At 40.5% G+C, this 17407-nt stretch overlaps 1 protein-coding gene across 4 annotated transcripts in view; it reads right to left on the bottom strand.

Moving 5' to 3' along the window:
- Window positions 1-14000, bottom strand: part of FAR1 (fatty acyl-CoA reductase 1) — a 64914-nt gene extending 50914 nt beyond the window's left edge. For all 4 annotated transcript variants that reach the window (XR_002517062.1, XM_009186530.2, XM_017948590.2 and 1 more), the window contains exon 1: window positions 13712-14000. The gene's annotated coding sequence lies outside the window, so the exon portion shown is untranslated. The remainder of the gene's footprint in view (window positions 1-13711) is intronic.
- Between the last annotated feature and the right edge of the window lie 3407 nt (window positions 14001-17407).

The following is a 17407-nucleotide window of genomic DNA, read 5'->3' as shown; positions in this document are numbered from 1 at the left end:
TGAGTTAGCAATTTGGAAAGGGCTCAGCTAAGCAATTCTGGCTGAGTGGTTCTAGCTCCGGACTTTAGCCTCTTTGATTTTCCCAATGAGATAGTCTGGGCTTCCTTATAGCATGGGGACCTCAGACTAGTCAGATGCTTACAACGCTGCTAATAGCTTAAAGACCAGTACTCTTGTGAGCTAGGCAAAAGCTCTCTCACCTTTTCTGACCTTGCCTTGGAAGTCATACAGTGTAATTTTTTGCCACATTCTATTGGCTACAAGTGATTCACAAGACTGAACAAATTCAAGGGACTTAAATTGCATCTCAGAATGAGAGAACAGTTAGGGTATGTACAAGCTCACACATGTGCAATGGGAAATACTGTTGCAACCATCCTTAGAAAATACAGTCTGTCACAAAGAGCATCAAGTAAAGTAACTGCCTGTTACTCTTGAGACTGTCAACCACCAACCCATGTTGGACCTATTTCACAGGTCTATGGTACAACAAAGAGTTGTTTCTTACTGCATATTTTTTTAGCCACTCAAAACCCATTTTAAAAATATGGACTCATGGACCTCACACTTTGAAATATTCTGTCTACCCAATAACCTCATCTACTGAACAATAATTTCACATTCCCATGTTCAATTAACTTTCCCACGTTCAATTAACTATGAACTCCTGAATCCGGTTTTAGCTGAACTAAGAAGCAAAGTTCTGCAGCATTACCATCTGGAGTTGACACAACTCTAGTCAAAAGCAAGATAACTTGTTTTACAGAAGTTAGACTACGAAGAAGCCTTGAGCTAAGTATATCCATTAAGATTTTCTGATTCCCATCTGAAACATATTGAAAACCAATGATCCAGTGTTTTTTCTACTATATTTTGGTAACTGTAATCATCACTTAATGTTTTGATTAAGACTGCTATGGTTTAGACATGGTTTGTTTGGTCCCACCAAGTCTCATGTTGAAATCTGATTCCCAATGTTGAAGGTGGGGCCTGGTGGGAGGTGTTTGGGTCATGGGGACAGATTCCTCATGAATGGCTTGGTGCCACTAAGCATTCTCACTCTTAAGTGAGAACTGGCTCAGTTCTCAGCCACAAGAACTGGCTGCTGAAAAAAGCCTAGTAGCTCCTCCTCTTTCTCTGTTGCTTCCTCTCTCACTGTGTGATGCCTGCTCTCCTTCACCTTACACCGGGAGTGGAAGCCTCCTGAGGCCCTCACCAGAAACAGATTCCGATGCCATGCTTCTTGTACAGCCTGGAGAATTGTGAGCCAAATAAACCTCTTTTCTTTATAAATTACCCAGCCTCAGGTATTCCTTTATATCACTACAAATGGACTAAGACAGACTCAACATCAAAGAAAACATCATCTGAGCCATGCACAGTGGCACACAACTGTGTGCCCAGCTACTTGGGAGGCTGAGGCAGAAGAATCGCATGAGGTGAAGGGTTTGAGATCAGCCTGTGCAACAGGGCGAGAACCTATCTCAAAAAAGAAAACCTCACCTGAAAGAAATCTATAAGCAACAAAAAAAGAGCCAAAATGCATACCCAAACTGTACAAACTATTTAGTGTAGTCAAGCTCATAATAACAGTGGGATCCTTTCTCCTTTTCCAAAAATTAAGGCTTATTGAGCATTTTCCACAAATAAAGATCAGCTGTAGCATCCTGGTTAACATTTCTTTTTTCAATAAAAGATGCTAGTGTCCAACCCTGTGGTAAGTACCCATTGAAGTAGATATAATGGCCACTCTGTTTGCCTACACAAGCACTGATTTACCAATATTTAACTGTCTATATCCTATTTTTCCCAATACTTCCCCCTAAGGCACTTCTTGGTACTAAGGAATCTAAAGACGTTCATGAGTTCTTAGGCCACTATACAACTGTTTCATATAGTGATGCTGTTCCCTAAGCATGGCACTTTGACAAGAGTTAAAATGCTTCTAGGATCTTACTATCCTGGGAAATGTTACACACTGAGAAAAATAAGATTCAGAATTCCTCTGAGTGATGTAAAAATCAAACATAAAGACACCTTAAAAAAGTCAAATTCTACTCTATCAGAGAGGAAATGTCAGTTTTGTAGCATTAAAATTATCTGCTGATCAGAAAACAAATTTTTCAATAATATACATTTTCCTTTGTTTCTGTTTCTGTCCTTAAGGCTAGAACCAGTAGGGTAACTTCTCTACTATAAAGCCTACAGAAGGTGGGCTGTGTTCTTGTTAACACACGGCTTGATAACACTGAATAACAAACAGGAGGAAGCACCCAAAATAACAAAGAAGTAAACAGTTCTAACAATTAGTAAAGTTAGTGAAATTAGAGGGGAAAAAAAAAACAGTCTGCTGCTTGCAAAAACATGTATTCAATTTTCTTTTAGGGGAAGAAAACAGTGTTTTAAATAAAGTAATTCCCGTAAGTCATATATGACTCTTTTTTTAGGTAAACTATTGTGCTTGATCACTTTTTACCTTAATAAAAATGTTTTCATATTAAGACATGAAATTGTAATCCTAATACTTTCAGACTCAGAGAAGTGAAACATAGTATTCCAATATACAAAGATATACTAATATTTTAAGTGTACTACCAAAGACAGAGCTTTTCAAACTTTTATAACAGAATTGCAATATCTTTTTTGCTTAAAAATTTATAAAATTTGACTTCACGATATACCTAAAGATTTATATAAAATATTTCAAATTACTGAGTAAAACTGATGTTATAGGAAAATGTACCATGTTTACCCTGAACACTACATATACACTACACACAGCTTCACCCGAAATTAACACAGGTAAATTATGTATGCTTCATATATATGCTGTATTTTCTCTCTCTGTTTCTTGTGTCACTTTCTTATTGCTGCCTTCTGAATCTGTTCTCAAGGCTGAACCTAAAAACAGGACTCAGTTCTTTAAGGCAGCATTTGTAAAGGTAAATGGGAAGTGTATGCCTTATCCCAAGGAGATTAAAGATGTGTATTAGCATATCAAAGACTACAAATGTCCTGAGGTTAAAAAAAAATAAAACAAAAACTCACTAAATTCTATCTAAGCCCTGCCCTTCACAAATTTCCCAACAGGGCTAGGAAAACAATGCTCATGAGAAGCTCAAGGATTACCAAACCAGCCTTCAAAAGTAATGATTTTCCAAGAAAGGGCCAAGACTCCTGATGGACTATAAATGATTTAGAAAGCATGACCTTCCTGGTCAGGTGCAGTGACTCATGCCTGTAACCCCAGTACTTTGGGAGGCCAAAGCGGGTGGATCACAAGGTTAGGAGATCAAGACCACCCTGGCTAACACAGTAAAACCCCGTCTCTACTAAAAACACAAAAAATTAGCCAGGCATGGTGGTGGGCACCTGTAGTCCCAGCTATTAGGGAGGCTGAGGCAGGAGAATGGCATGAACCCAGGAGGCGGAGCTCGCAGTGAGCCGAGATTGCGCCACTGCACTCCAGCCTGGGCGACAGAGCAAGACTCAGTCTCAAAAAAAAAAAAAAAAAAAAAAAGAAAAAGAAAACATGACCTTCCTTTAATCCATAAAGCTACTTACGAATAAACTACTAAGCTAGTTATTAAGAGTTGCAAAAATGAAGACTTTACTAGAATGTACCAAAAACTTCAATTTGTATTCCACTAGTATGTCCAGTTGCTGCAACTGGCAATGCTGGAAGCTCCTACCACGTATGCACACTCAAAATGTAGAAGTCTGTAACTTTCAAGAAGGGCACTTGCCATCAATGAAACTGTGTTGTCTTTAGTTGGTCTTCATTTTCAATTGTCATTATTCTTACCTTTTAATTAAAAATTACCATTAGGTTTGGCTCATCATTATCAATTTAGTTTTTAGTTATTTTATTATAACTGTAGAGAATATACTGATACAGCTCCATCACTAGGATTTGAGACCTGCAGTTTTCTAATTAGTCTAGACTTTATGACAAGTATATTTTTTGTGACTCAATTAAGAACCATCCATATCGCTCTTTCCAAAAAATGCTTATACCTTGACAATTGTTATTATTCCATTAGAATAAAACATTTTTATTTCTAATTATTCCAATAGAAAGTAGAAATTATTGAGCTAAAGAATGACTCAGCTAAAAGGCTAGGATTAAAAAAGCTTGACAGACCCTGTTCTAAGGGTCCTCACTCTGGCTATGACGTCGCTAATGTACGGGGCAAGTCTTAGCCCCAGCCAACCTTTCCACATGAACCAAATGTGGCAAAAGAACCAGAATCGGAATCAGTCATGTAAGTAGTAACTTCTTTGAACCTGGATGTCAATGATCCTTCCAGTGTCTAGTTTTGAGTGGGGAAAAAACAGCTTTTAGGAATGAATTTAAATGACTAAATCCCATAACAAATTCTCTTCTCAAAAATCTTTTCCTAGTTTATTTTTAAAACTATGCCAAGTTCATAGACACAGCTTGCAACTAAATGCTGTTGGGCAAAGATCACCCCAGAAAGGTATAAAAAAGCATGATGAAAATGTTTTAAGAATTGTGGATTCTTAATATCTGTTTCCAACTATGGAATGGAATTAAGCTCCTAAAACACCTACCCCAATAAATCTTGTAACTATGATTATGTTAAAGATGGAAGGAATATATGATGGCAAAGTAAAAACATTATGGTTTAACAGTTCAGGAAATTCTTAGCCAATTTATCAATAACTTAGTTACCATGCTAAAAATCCTAGTGTTAATATACTTCCTTCTCCAAATACTGAGATCCAGAATGAAAAGACAGCCAAAATAAATAAGCACAATAGACTTACCAAAAATCAGGTAATGAGAAACAACGCTGTTGGGATTGCCATAACCAACAGACCTTAGGCAAGTCAACCTCTCTGGTCACTCTTTAAATTCACTGAAGGAGAGGCCAGATCACTGATTACTAAAATCTCTTCTGGCTCACACAGTCTGTATTTATACTACTATGTATTGGAATAAGTTGTTTCCTACTAGTAGATTAGGTACTTGAAAAATTATTAACTCCAACAGGTCACAAGGGTATCACTTTAAAGCAATTCACCTAATATTCACTGAACTTGGAACAGTCTGTGCACAGCTCTGCGGGGTCAAATGTCCCATTACCTGCTAATTCACCTGTTCCTATCTCCTGAGAATTCTGCTTATGCTAACAATCATTATCATAATTACATTTTAATTATAATCCACAAGTTTTTAAAGCCATATATTTCTAAGAAACTCATTTAGGGCCACTCCTCAAACTAAGTGAACGATGAGCACTTGTATCTCAGGGCTCCAGTGAGAATCAATCTTTTGTCAGCCAAAAACAGTTTCTAAGCTCCTGCATTACTTCCGGTTGTTTCAACACAGATGTGAACCTCAAAATACTTTAGCAGATCCTTCCCTCCACAGATCTTAACTGCCTAAGGACACAGTAAGTCAAAGTTTTTACTTCTAGGGAAAAAAAAAAAAGTATTTATGCATTTATTCATTCGTACGTCATATATTCTACTTCCTGTTAATACAGGATGGACAGGAGCCATTAAATAAAGTACGGTTTCTAAGCTCCTGCATTACTTCCGGTTGTTCCAACACAGATGTGAACCTCAAAATACTTTAGCAGATCTTTTCCTCCACAGATCTTAACTGCCTAAGGACACAGTAAGTCAAAGTTTTTACTTCGGGGGGAAAAAAAAAAAGGTATTTATGCATTTGTTCATTCATACGTCATATATTCTACTTCCTGCTAATACAGGATGGACGGGAGCCATTAAATAAAGTACCACACGCTTATTCCAAAATCTTCAGTGAAATAATTCCTATTTATTAAACTGGCTACAGCTTGTTTTTCCCCAAGAATTCGATTAAGAATTAGTCTAATTTTTTAATTAGGCATTTGCAATAATAAGCTTTATCATTTTATCACTCCTAATAATTAAAAACACTTGTTTGTAAAAGGCAAGCAGAACACACAGAAAGATAACTGAGTTGAATTTTAGCAGTATGCTTTCTGCCTACATATTAAAGAATAAATTATTAAGCCAGAATCCACAGACTCCAAGGATATCTGAATGTACATTTTTCTGATGAGACAGCACAACACTTTGAGGAGATGCTCAGAGAAGTTCATGACCTTTGACAAGCAATTTCTGCATTAGGGAATATACTTTAAGATTTTATTCTCAGAATACTTCAAAATAATAAGCTATAATGATAACAATTCCCTAAATTCAAGGATTTCTCATGAATTGTCATGCCAACTTTTCTGGAAAAAATTTCATGTAAGACAAGAATGATCTAAACTAGATATTTCAAAATAATCTTAAAATTGTCAAATAGTTAACATTTAAATTAAACACACACACACACACAAACAACTGCACACCAAAGCTGATGGCACAAACCCACAAACATTCTAACAAGAATGGATCCATTAATACATGTGGTATTAAGATATTTAGAAGGCTTTTTAACAGAATGTGCCAAAAAATTAACCACAAACAGGGATATATTCACAAAGGAGTGTGTCCTAATTTCTACTACAGCAATTGGCTTAGTTCAAGTTCTGATGTAACATCTACACTATGCCAATTACATGTTGTAGTGGTCTACAAGATAAAGAGAGAGAGATACAGAGTTAGATATAACTTATTCTATGAAGCCAAAGTTAGATTTTCTAACTGCATGCTTTATCCATGTGATTACCTTCACCTTACCCCTAAATGTTCTTTCTCTCTATTGCCACTTGTTTAAGTTCTACTTTCATTCTAAAATAATGTCAGTTCCCACTTAAGAGTCTCCACCACCAATTTTGGCACATGATTCAGTGTTGCTACATTCTGTTTCACATATGTACATAGTCTCTTCAATTATATTATCCCTGCCCTACAGTAGCTTACTATATCTAATTTCTCGTGCCCAGAACAGTATAACGCTCGTCTCAAAATACATTTATATGAACAAATTTGCATCTCACTTGGATTAACATGTCTATTATTATACTTATCACACTGCATGGTAATAACTGGTTAAAAAAAAAAAAAGTCTAGGGATTTGCTTCAAAATAAAGAGGGAAGTGGGTGGAGGTATGGATGAAGCAAGACTGACCACAAGTTGGTAACTCTTAAAGTTGGTGATGTGTGTATTATCGCTGTCAATTTTCCATAATACAAAGTTTACAGAAGTTTGCTTCTCTTACTAGAGGGCTTCTTAAACACAAGTTCAAGGGTTTTCTTCTTTGTACGTCTATCCAATACAGAGCAGACAAATTGAACTTTACTAAAACACATTTCATTCTTTAGGTAGAACTACTTTTCAATGAAACTTCAACATCTTTTTGACGGTACTTTATTTAAATAATTTTTCATTAGCTCAAATAAAACATATATTCATTCATTATTTTCTGGGTCCCTACTTCCTAAGATGTGCTGTCCTGGTAAATGTAGGATACCAAAAATAATTTATCCTCTCTAATAAATTAAGAAGGGAAAGAAGGAAGATGAAGAGAAAAGAAAATACTGTAAAATGCAGTAATACAGTTTTTAAGAAAGACATCTAAGGCATCTATGTTTTTAATTAGAAAGAAGGCATACAACCCATTCAAGGCAGACGGGTTTAAAATTTCTTCTCCCCTCCATTTTACAGATGAAGACACTAAAGCCCATAGAGGGGAAGTGACTTGCCTAAAGTTACACTTCAAGTAGCTAACAAAACAAAAATTAAAGCTCAGATCTACCGATTCACAGTTCAATTTGAATTTTCTTTCTTTCTGTTTCTTTCTTTTTTTTTTGAGACAGAGTCTCGTTCTGTCATCCAGGCTGGAGTGCAGTGGCGCGATCTTGGTTCACTGCAACCTCTGCCTCCCAGGTTCAGGCAATTCTGCCTTAGCCTCCCGAGTAGCTGGGACTACAGGTGGGTGCCACCACGCCTGGCTAATTTTTGTATTTTTACTAGAGATGGAGTTTTCACCATATTGGCCAGGCTGGTCGAGTCTCGTTCTGTCATCCAGGCTGGAGTGCAGTGGCGCGATCTTGGTTCACTGCAACCTCCTGACCTCCCAGGTTCAGGCAATTCTGCCTTAGCCTCCCAGAGTAGCTGGGACTACAGGTGGGTGCCACCACGCCTGAGCTAATTTTTGTATTTTCTACATCAGAGATGGAGTTTCTCTACACTATAATGTTAACTAACAAAAGATAATTAGTTATTTTATTGGTAGTATACATTTCAATTATTTATTAAATCATTTTTTTTTAATAATAGGATAAGATGGGGAAGCCTAGGAAGAAAAAGTGCACAACAAATTGATAAGATACTTATGTGTGAAAACTATATGTATATGCCAGGCTTCATCAATTTTGAGATACATTTAAGACATAGTATCCATTTCACAAATATTTTGAAGTAAATACAGACATCTTCAAAAAATTCTAAAATATGAATTTAGAGATGGAAAACATCCATCTCTAAAGCAAGAAAATATAAGATATCCTATGAGACACCAAAAAATCACTGTCATTTATTTACAGGCAGTGTCACAGAGCACAAACACCGAGAGCAAGAGTCTCACCTTCTAAGGTAACAAATAGTTACTAAACACCTAAGGCTTGTGGCATTTTTTTTTCAACTGAAGGTATAAATCAGTCCTCCTTGCTATTAGTTTCACAAGCATGAGTTTCGGAGTTAGACAAAGAAAGGTTTGAATCCTAGCCATGTCACTTTAACTCTCCAACTTTGGAAAGTTACTAACTTCTCTGAGTCTCATTCTCCTCATCTGTAATACGGTATTCACATTTTAGAGAATTATATGAGAATCAAATGTGATAATTTATTGAAGGATTATGGTACAGTGCCTAGATGAAATAGGAATCACATTAATATCATTTCTTCTCAGAATCCCTATGGGCTAAGTGAAATTAAACTAAAAGCTAGATTAATTTACGCAATTCTTTCCTCTCTGTTTAGGAGACTATCATAAGTCTGTACTGATCCTAGGGCAAATCCTACTAGTTTGGGCATCATTCTTTGAATAAGAAAAGCTTATTTTCTTGAAGTCTGTCTCCACCCTTCAATTGGGAACCAAAAAAAATGGTGAAGTTATAAGTGTTTAAGTTCATCAGCTCTATCTAAATCCAGCACTTTCATTTTGTCTTACTGAACTGAAACTCTAAGCCTATTACAAACCCACTGATGAGAGGAACTATAGAACTAATGTGTAGGAAGAAGAAGGATATAAAGCCAAAAGAAACAGTTAAAATGACACAATTCTATCAGTGGTTTGTTGGGTTTTTTTAAACTTTAAATTCATGTATTAAACTCTTAAGAAAACAAATGTTCAGGAAAGCCAAGACTGTATCTCCACCATTCGGGTGTGTTAGTTAGTAACTGGATCCTTCAGATTAAGCAAATACCATCTTTCAGTACATACAGTTTCAGTTTCCATCAGTGACAATCCAGTCATTTCCAAGATGGGAACACACCTACCAAGGTGGCTCTTACGGAGTAGGGACTGAAATAAGACTATCTTCTCTCCTACCCCAAGTTCAGACTAGCCAACCCACTTTTTCCTGAGTATTCACTCATTTCAGTTGAATGCTTGTCCCCACTAATTATAAAAATAATGCTCACTCTTTATTTTCTTTCTTTTTTTTTTTTTTTTTTTTTTTAGACAGGATCTCACTTTGTCACTTAGGCTGGAATACAGTGGCATGATCAAGGCTCACTGCAGCCTCAACCTCCCGGGCTCCCACCTCAGCCCCCCAAGTAGTTGGGATTAGAGGTGCGCACACCACCTTGCCCAACTAATTTTTTTTTTTTTTTTTTGGTAGAGAAGGAGTTTTGCCATGTTGCCCAGGCTACTCTTGACCTCTTTAGCTCAAGTGGTCTACCTGCCTCAGCCTCACTCATTTTTTAAAATTTGAAAAAATACTAAAAAGTACAAGCATTTTAAAGCATCCATGATCTTTCCAGTCAAAGATCAAAACATTACAAAGGGCCATACCATTATCTTTCCTATGAATCTGACCATAACTGTGAAAACATTTAAGTTTGTATAGAGTACCTGCCACTAAACACAATTAACTACCAACCCAAACATTAATATCTTTATTCCAGCTTTCTTGTGACTAAATTCACATTACTTTTTTTCTTACTTAACTCAATGGTTTCTTCTCAATTGTTCTGAATCTCTCAGCTATATATTTTGTTGCTAACCACCTCCTCTTTAAAACTCTATCCCAGGTTTCTCTAGTGTATTCCTCAGTATCTATAGAAATCTCTCCAACTAATCTTTTTCTTTCTTCACTGGCTCTTCTTACATAAACTGACAATCTCTAGAAAATAGATAAGGTCTGACTTGAATTTTCTTGTCAACGTTGAATACCCAGCACTTAGTACAGTGCCTGGCATCAAGCAGATGCTCAATTAACGTTTACTGACTGATTCTGCCAATCCTGACCTGTCCCTTCCTAGCTGTGTGACCTTGGTCAAGTTATATCTCTCTGAGCCGTATCTCCCTCATCTATAAAATACAGATGATCAGAAGACGATATAATAAATATTTGGAAGGTTCAAAACAGTGTCGGCCACAAAGTAGCACCCAATAAATTTTGCTATTATCAATACACTCTAGCACAGGACTCAAAAATGTTTTCGATTATGATATATGTTTGACCGTTAAACCTATCTCTCAATAACCTTACTTTCACTTCATTCTCCTATAACTATCAAATAATATTTTTATTCTCTTTCCTGTATTACCTATCTCCAATCCATTAACTGTTAATTTTCTCTCCTAACCAACATAAAAAAATTATTTATCAGCTAAGCTGCAACATAGACTTACTTGATTTCCAAACCCTTAAATCTTCATTCAAATCTTCAATTACCATTTTTAATTTGTCACTCTTGTCCATAGTTGCTTATACCAAGTACAAACTCCCGGAATGTCATTCTCATGTCTTCTAATAACCCACATCCCAACTTCTGGTTCACAACTTCTAGTGATGGCTCAAAACTCACCTCTTTCAGGAAACCTTCCCTGATTCACTCCACACCACTCAGATTACTATTCTACTCCAAGTCGCCTCAGCACTTAGGTATTGTTTTTTTTGTTTTTTTTTTTTTTTTGAGACGGAGTCTCGCTCTGTCACCCAGGCTGGAGTGCAGTGGCCGAATCTCAGCTCACTGCAAGCTCCACCTCCCGGGTTTACGCCATTCTCCTGCCTCAGCCTCCCGAGTAGCTGGGACTACAGGCGCCCGCCACCTCGCCCGGCTAAGTTTTCGTATTTTTTAGTAGAGACGGGGTTTCACCGTGTCAGCCAGGATGGTCTCGATCTCCTGACCTCGTGATCCGCCCGTCTCGGCCTCCCAAAGTGCTGGGATTACAGGCTTGAGCCACCGCGCCGGCCAGGTATTGTTATACTAAGGGCAAATGTGATCACAGGAAATAGCATCACTAAGAAATCACTTTCACAAAATTGTTTCTAGATCATAAATAATGGTCCATTAGTTAAAATGCTTTGCTGATCTGGTTAACAAGGAAACATGTTACACAACAAATGCTCTCTGTGACTTCTGTCCTTGACTCTATAACTCTTCACAAACCTTTTGTCCCATCCTCAAACAGAAACTCTATCTCCCATTTAAATATACTGGAAATATGGTAGTGGGCCACCTTCTTTTCTACTACCTCTTCTCTGACCTCAGTCTCTGCCTCCAGCCTGTATCCACACCCCATAAATAAAAATTCCAAAAGCTTCATATAGAATAGCAGAGATGCATACATACTATGTCTTTCCTGAGTGAAAAAAAAAACAAAACTGAATTTACTTAACTACAAAATTCTTCACAAGGGTGATAAATTTCCCAACAAGCCTAATACACAATCGAACTCCAGAAAATTTATATGGAATTTTTATGGATAAATTTATGGAATAATTTTGGCCGGCGCAGTGGCTTACGCCTGTAATCCCAGCACTTTGGGAGGCCAAGGCGGATAGATGACTTGAAGTCAGGAGTTCGAGACTAGCCTGGCCAATATGGTGAAACCCCGTCTCTACCAAAAATACAAAAATTAGCCGGTGCGGTGGCACGTGCCTGCAGTCCCAACTACTCGAGAGGCTGAGGCAGGAGCTGATCACTTGAACCCGGGAGGCCGAGGTTGCAGTGAGCCAAGATCACGTCACTGCACTTCAGCCTGGGCGACAAAACGAGACTTTGTCTCACACACAAAAAAAAATTTATAAAATAAATAAATAAATAAATAAATTTATAATTTTATGGAAAATGTATGGAATAACAGGGCCTGGGGCAGAGTGGCTCACCCCGGTAATCCCAAGACTTTGAGAGGCCACGCTGGGAAGATCTCTTGGGCCCAGAAGTTTGAGGCTGGAACGAGCTATGATCTCGCTAATGCACTCCTGCCTGGGAGACAGCAAACCCTGTCTCTGTTTACTTTTTTAATTAATTTGAAAAAAAGACATCAGGATTGTACTTATACATTAATTCTCACTTGTGTTACTGTGAGAGATCTTGCATCATTTTTATGTTATATTACACATGCCCAACATGACAGTTGAGAAACTCCCCTGGAGGGCAGTTTTTCTGAGAGTATCTTCTGATGTTGTCTTTAAACCAGCACTTTTTTTTAAATATAAAGAATTAAGGGATTCCTGACTGCCATCCAGTCAAAAGCAAACAATATGTATGCCATTACTTCGGAGGGAGTGAGTTTTTGTGCTGCTGAGGCAAAACAAAGAGATAGACTGTCACAGGGATGGCAGGAGGGGTGGAGTGCAGGAGGAGGATCAGCCCCGGTAGTGAGAATTAAAAACTTTTCAGTGTTTGGCCCTCGACTAGCAGTAAATTAACCTTCAAACCTGACCAAGACACTACCTGAGACCTCTACTCTCCCACACTGCAGATCAGACAACTGTTCTTGCTCAACTACTCATAAAAGATTCACAACCTTCACCTACCACACATAAATCTACCGCGTTTGCTGCTAGTATACTTTGTCCTAACAGACCAACTAATGCCTTCTAGTCCAACAGCCTCCCGTCCACACCTCACAAAAAACCTTCTCGCGGCCACCTTCCGGTTTCAGTAGGTGCCTCTTACTCCAGATCCACGTGTCCCCAGTTCTCCAGAAACCTTCACCTTCAAACCCCAAGCCCGTCCTCCCTTCACTCCCAGCTGATCTCCCCCCAAGCCCTATCAATGCTTACTTCTAAGAGGCCAACCAGACTCCCCGGCCCCGTGCCTTCTCCCTGAGCACCCTTTTCAGAGCATCACCTTATTTCCCACCACTTTCCTCCTCCCCAGACCCGAAATCCTGCAATCACAGGCCTCCCTTTGCCGCCACCCGCCAGCAAGCACGCGAGCCCGCTGCTCGGTTAACTACCCCGCCCCACCTTCGCCACCTCTACGCGGCCTCCCACCCCAGGCGGCCCCCCGGGCTCCGCGGCTACAAACCAGGCCCCATCGTACGTCCCCCTCGCGGTCCCGGCCCCGTGAAGGGCGGTGGCGGGGCCAAACGGCGCAGAGACCACCCGCGCAGAGGCAGGCGCCCTCACTTCTGGGCGTACCCGGGCGGGGGCGGGGGCGGGACGGCTGGTCGTCGCCCCCACCTCGGCCCGGCCTGCAGCCCCGGCTCCCGCAGCCGCTGCCCCAGCCAGGCGAGGAGGAGCCCGCAGCCCGGCAGCTCCCGTTGGCGCACCCGCCTCTCACCTAGACGCAGAGGCTCAGACCTCGCTCTCCCACTGGCTGTCCAGCGATAGCTGCGCCGCCGCCGCCGCCGTCGCGCTCTCTTCACTCGCTTTTCCACCGCCCCCGACCGGCTGCTGAAGAGCGGACGGGCAGTGGCACGTCCATTGGCTGAGGCCCTCACTCGCGTCAGCCGGCCCCGACCGCACCTCGTGATGTGAGTGGCTGGCGCGGCGCCTCTTTTCCACATCCGCTTCTGATTGGCTCTCGCGCACACCCTTAGCAGGAGGACCACTCATCCTCCTCCCTGCTTTAGCTTCCCACCCCCCAACCCGGTTTCCCTCCGGGCGGGAGCGGGGCAGGAGCGGACGCCAGCGGAACGCGAACGGCCAATGGGGGTGCGAAGGGAGGGCCGGGAGGTGGGCCCTACGGCCGGCCGGCTCGCGGGGGAGTGCTCAGCCAATGGGCCCGCGCCCCACATCCCGAGTCCTGGAGCGCCCCCGCCGGCTGCTGGCGTCCAGTCGGGTCGCGCCCAGGGCCACGCCCGGCTGTCCGTCGCGCGGGAGGGGCGCCAACCCCCAAGGTTGGGAGCAAGCGGCGAGGCCCGCGCGGGAGACAGCGGGGCTGCCATTGTGGCGTGCTTAGCGCTATTATGGTGGGGCCTGGGGGCCCTGCGGCCAATGCTGGGCGTGAGGGATCCGTTCGGAGAACTACCAGCTTGGCAGGTGTGGCCCGGGTCGGTGAGAGCGGAGAGCTCTGTGGACCCCTGGAGCCTCCACGGGTCTCGCCCAGCCCCGAGGCACTGTGGGCCCATTCATTCCATCTTCCACTTCCTCCAAAATAATACCCTACAAAACTTACCGGTAGTGACAGGAGTTAGAATAGCGTTTACTTCTGAGGGGTGGGGGCACGAGGGAACCTATAGAAAGCTGGAAACATTGCGTGTTGATCCTGGTGGTCGTTCCGGGCTGTGTACACATGGAAAAATTCATCGAGCCGGACACTTAATAGTATTACCAGACTCATACAGTTCATTTTAAAAAATAATAAAAGGATCATAAGAATTCTGTAATAATATTACCACAACCTTTGGGCTCCGTGGGACTCCATTGTATAAACAGTCGGCATTAGGATTTAGCTGTCATTCAAAACAGGCAAGCCATAGGAAGAAAATAAAGGATTTGTGAGAAGCAAAAATGAGTGAACACTCTTGGCAAGGTGAATAGCATGCACAGGTTGGTATTTAGGGATGGGCCAGGATGGCTCAGAGTGATTTTTCGGTGGGGATTTACAGCTTGTTTCAGTGCCTGGCCCTGTTAGTAGCTAAAAGCAGTCATAGTGCTGCATCCAGTTGGAAACTACAAAAGCTCACTGAGCTGCCTACTTTGTGGCAGATGTTAAGTTCTGGCTCAGGAAACTAATTTGAATGCCATGGCTTCTGCCTCGATGAGCTCACAGTCTTGCACCAAGTACTGTCATTTCTGGAGGAGGGCACAGAACACAAAGCTAACACACTTTCTTACCCTCAGGGATGTCACATTCTCCTACTTGAGGCAAGACACTGTATGCCTGGAACCCATCCAGTCCAATAGCCAAATTCATAAATAGCCAGGATCAGGTGAAACACTTCTTAGAAGTGGGTCAAAATAGTCTCCCAAAACAAATGTAAGAACTTTGGACCAAATTCTAACCTGTAAAAGAACACAAGCAACAAAACAAAGATTGCAGTATTCATATTTATTAATTTAGTCATTAAAAATTGTTTAAATCAGGTAAATGCCTTTATTTAAAGTGCTTGTCACTACACTAAGCATATAAACTTGAATAGGACAGTATTCCACAGAACATAGGGTTTAATGGAGAGACAGACGTAAACAATGCCAGTGTAATACAGGATGAGGGAATACCTAGAAAGAAGATGTAACTCAGCATGGGGGATTCGGGAGCATCTTAGAACATGTGTAGCTAAGTGAACCACTGATGAGGTTTATCAGTATACTGATAGGGTAATATCACTATAGAAAATAGGCACTATTTCCAGAAAATACTTCATAAATTTTTCGTTGTTTGTGCATACGTCTTAATTTTAACAATTGATATAAGTACAAAAGCAAAGTAATACTTAGTTCTGAGGAAAACATGATATAAATAGTAAGTAATCACTTAATAAATGATTCTCAAAAATAGCTGTACACTTGAGAGCATAAAGGGATCTCATTTGATTCAAGTCAATGTGTATGAAATGTGTACCTCCAGCAGACCCACACAAATGGACAGAGTGCTTTTTGGAGGAAGATTTTAAAAAACAACAGATCACTCTCCAAGATGGTACAATTTCATGGGTAGGGCATGTTGTATGACTTGAATCTTCCATAATATACCATCATTCTTAAATGAATTCAGAAAATTAACAAATCTACAAAAAGTGAGTAATTAAATAAAAGGCAGTGAAAGATTTTGCACCAGAGTTTAAACTAGAAAAATGTAATGACATCAATCATTCATTCATCTGCCTTTCCCATCTTTATTCAACAAGATCCCTGAAAATTGGGCTGCCAAATATTGATTAGTATCAACTGCATTATAATTTTATCCAAACATGAAACAACTCTTCATGCTTTTGATCCATGCTATAAAAACAATATCTTGTAAATGAAGGTAAATTACATCAAGCCAAAAATGTACTATTATAGTTTCTAGCCTAAAGGGAGACACTATATATCACTGAGATACTATATATCATTGAGAAAATATATAGGAATAAAGACCAAAACCAATATGCTACCCTTAACATGGTTAGCATATTGGCCATAACGTGGCTATTATGACTCTCAGAATTTCATAACTTTTTAGAAACAAAAAACAAGTTCAAGCATTTTTATGCAAATACTGCTCTGAGGAAACACTTTTCTTCTGGCATGTATCATTTTCTAACATTTTTTTTGTGGGAATGTCTTATTCAGTATAGTTATGATGAAGTCTTCACTTTATCCTCACAGCAACCCTATGCAAGTATTCATCTATTCATCTAAATTCTGTAGAGGACAAGCTTGAGGCTCAGTGAGACAAGTAACTTGTCTAAAGACATATAGCTGTTAGGTGGCAGAAGTGGGATTAAAATCTAGATCGATTTGATGGCAAGCCCCATTATCTTTCTACTCATGCTACATTTGCCTCTTCCAAAACCAGACCAAGTCATTATGTCTTGTCATTATACATCTTTGTATTCCTCACAATGAGTAGTACACAATCTTTTTTTTTGAGACGGAGTCTCGCTCTGTCACCAGGCTGGAGTGCAGTGGTGCAATCTCGGCTCACTGCAAGCTCCGCCTCTTGGGTTCATGCCATTCTCCTGTCTCAGCCTGCCAAGTAGCTGGGACTACAGGCACTCACCACCACTCTCTTGACCTTGTGATCTGCCCGCCTTGGCCTCCCAAAGTGCTGGGATTACAGATGTGAGCCACCGTGCCCAGCCTTCAGCCTTTTTTTTTTTTTTTTTTTGAGACGGAGTCTTGTTCTTGTTCTGTCTCTCAGGCTGGAATGCAGTGATGCAATCTCGGCTCACTGTAACCTCTACCTTCCTGGGTTCAAGCGATTCTCCTGCTTCAGCCTCCCAAGTAGCTAGAATTAGAGGCACCCGCCACCACGCCCGGCTAATTTTTGTATTTTTGGTAGAAACAGGGTTTTGCCTTGTTGGCCAAGCTGGTCTCGAACTTCTGA

Source organism: Papio anubis, chromosome 12, assembly GCF_008728515.1.
Source record: "Papio anubis isolate 15944 chromosome 12, Panubis1.0, whole genome shotgun sequence".
Lineage (NCBI taxonomy): Eukaryota > Metazoa > Chordata > Mammalia > Primates > Cercopithecidae > Papio > Papio anubis.
Note: the sequence above shows the minus strand (reverse complement) of the source record. Positions and strands in the feature narration are given on the sequence as shown.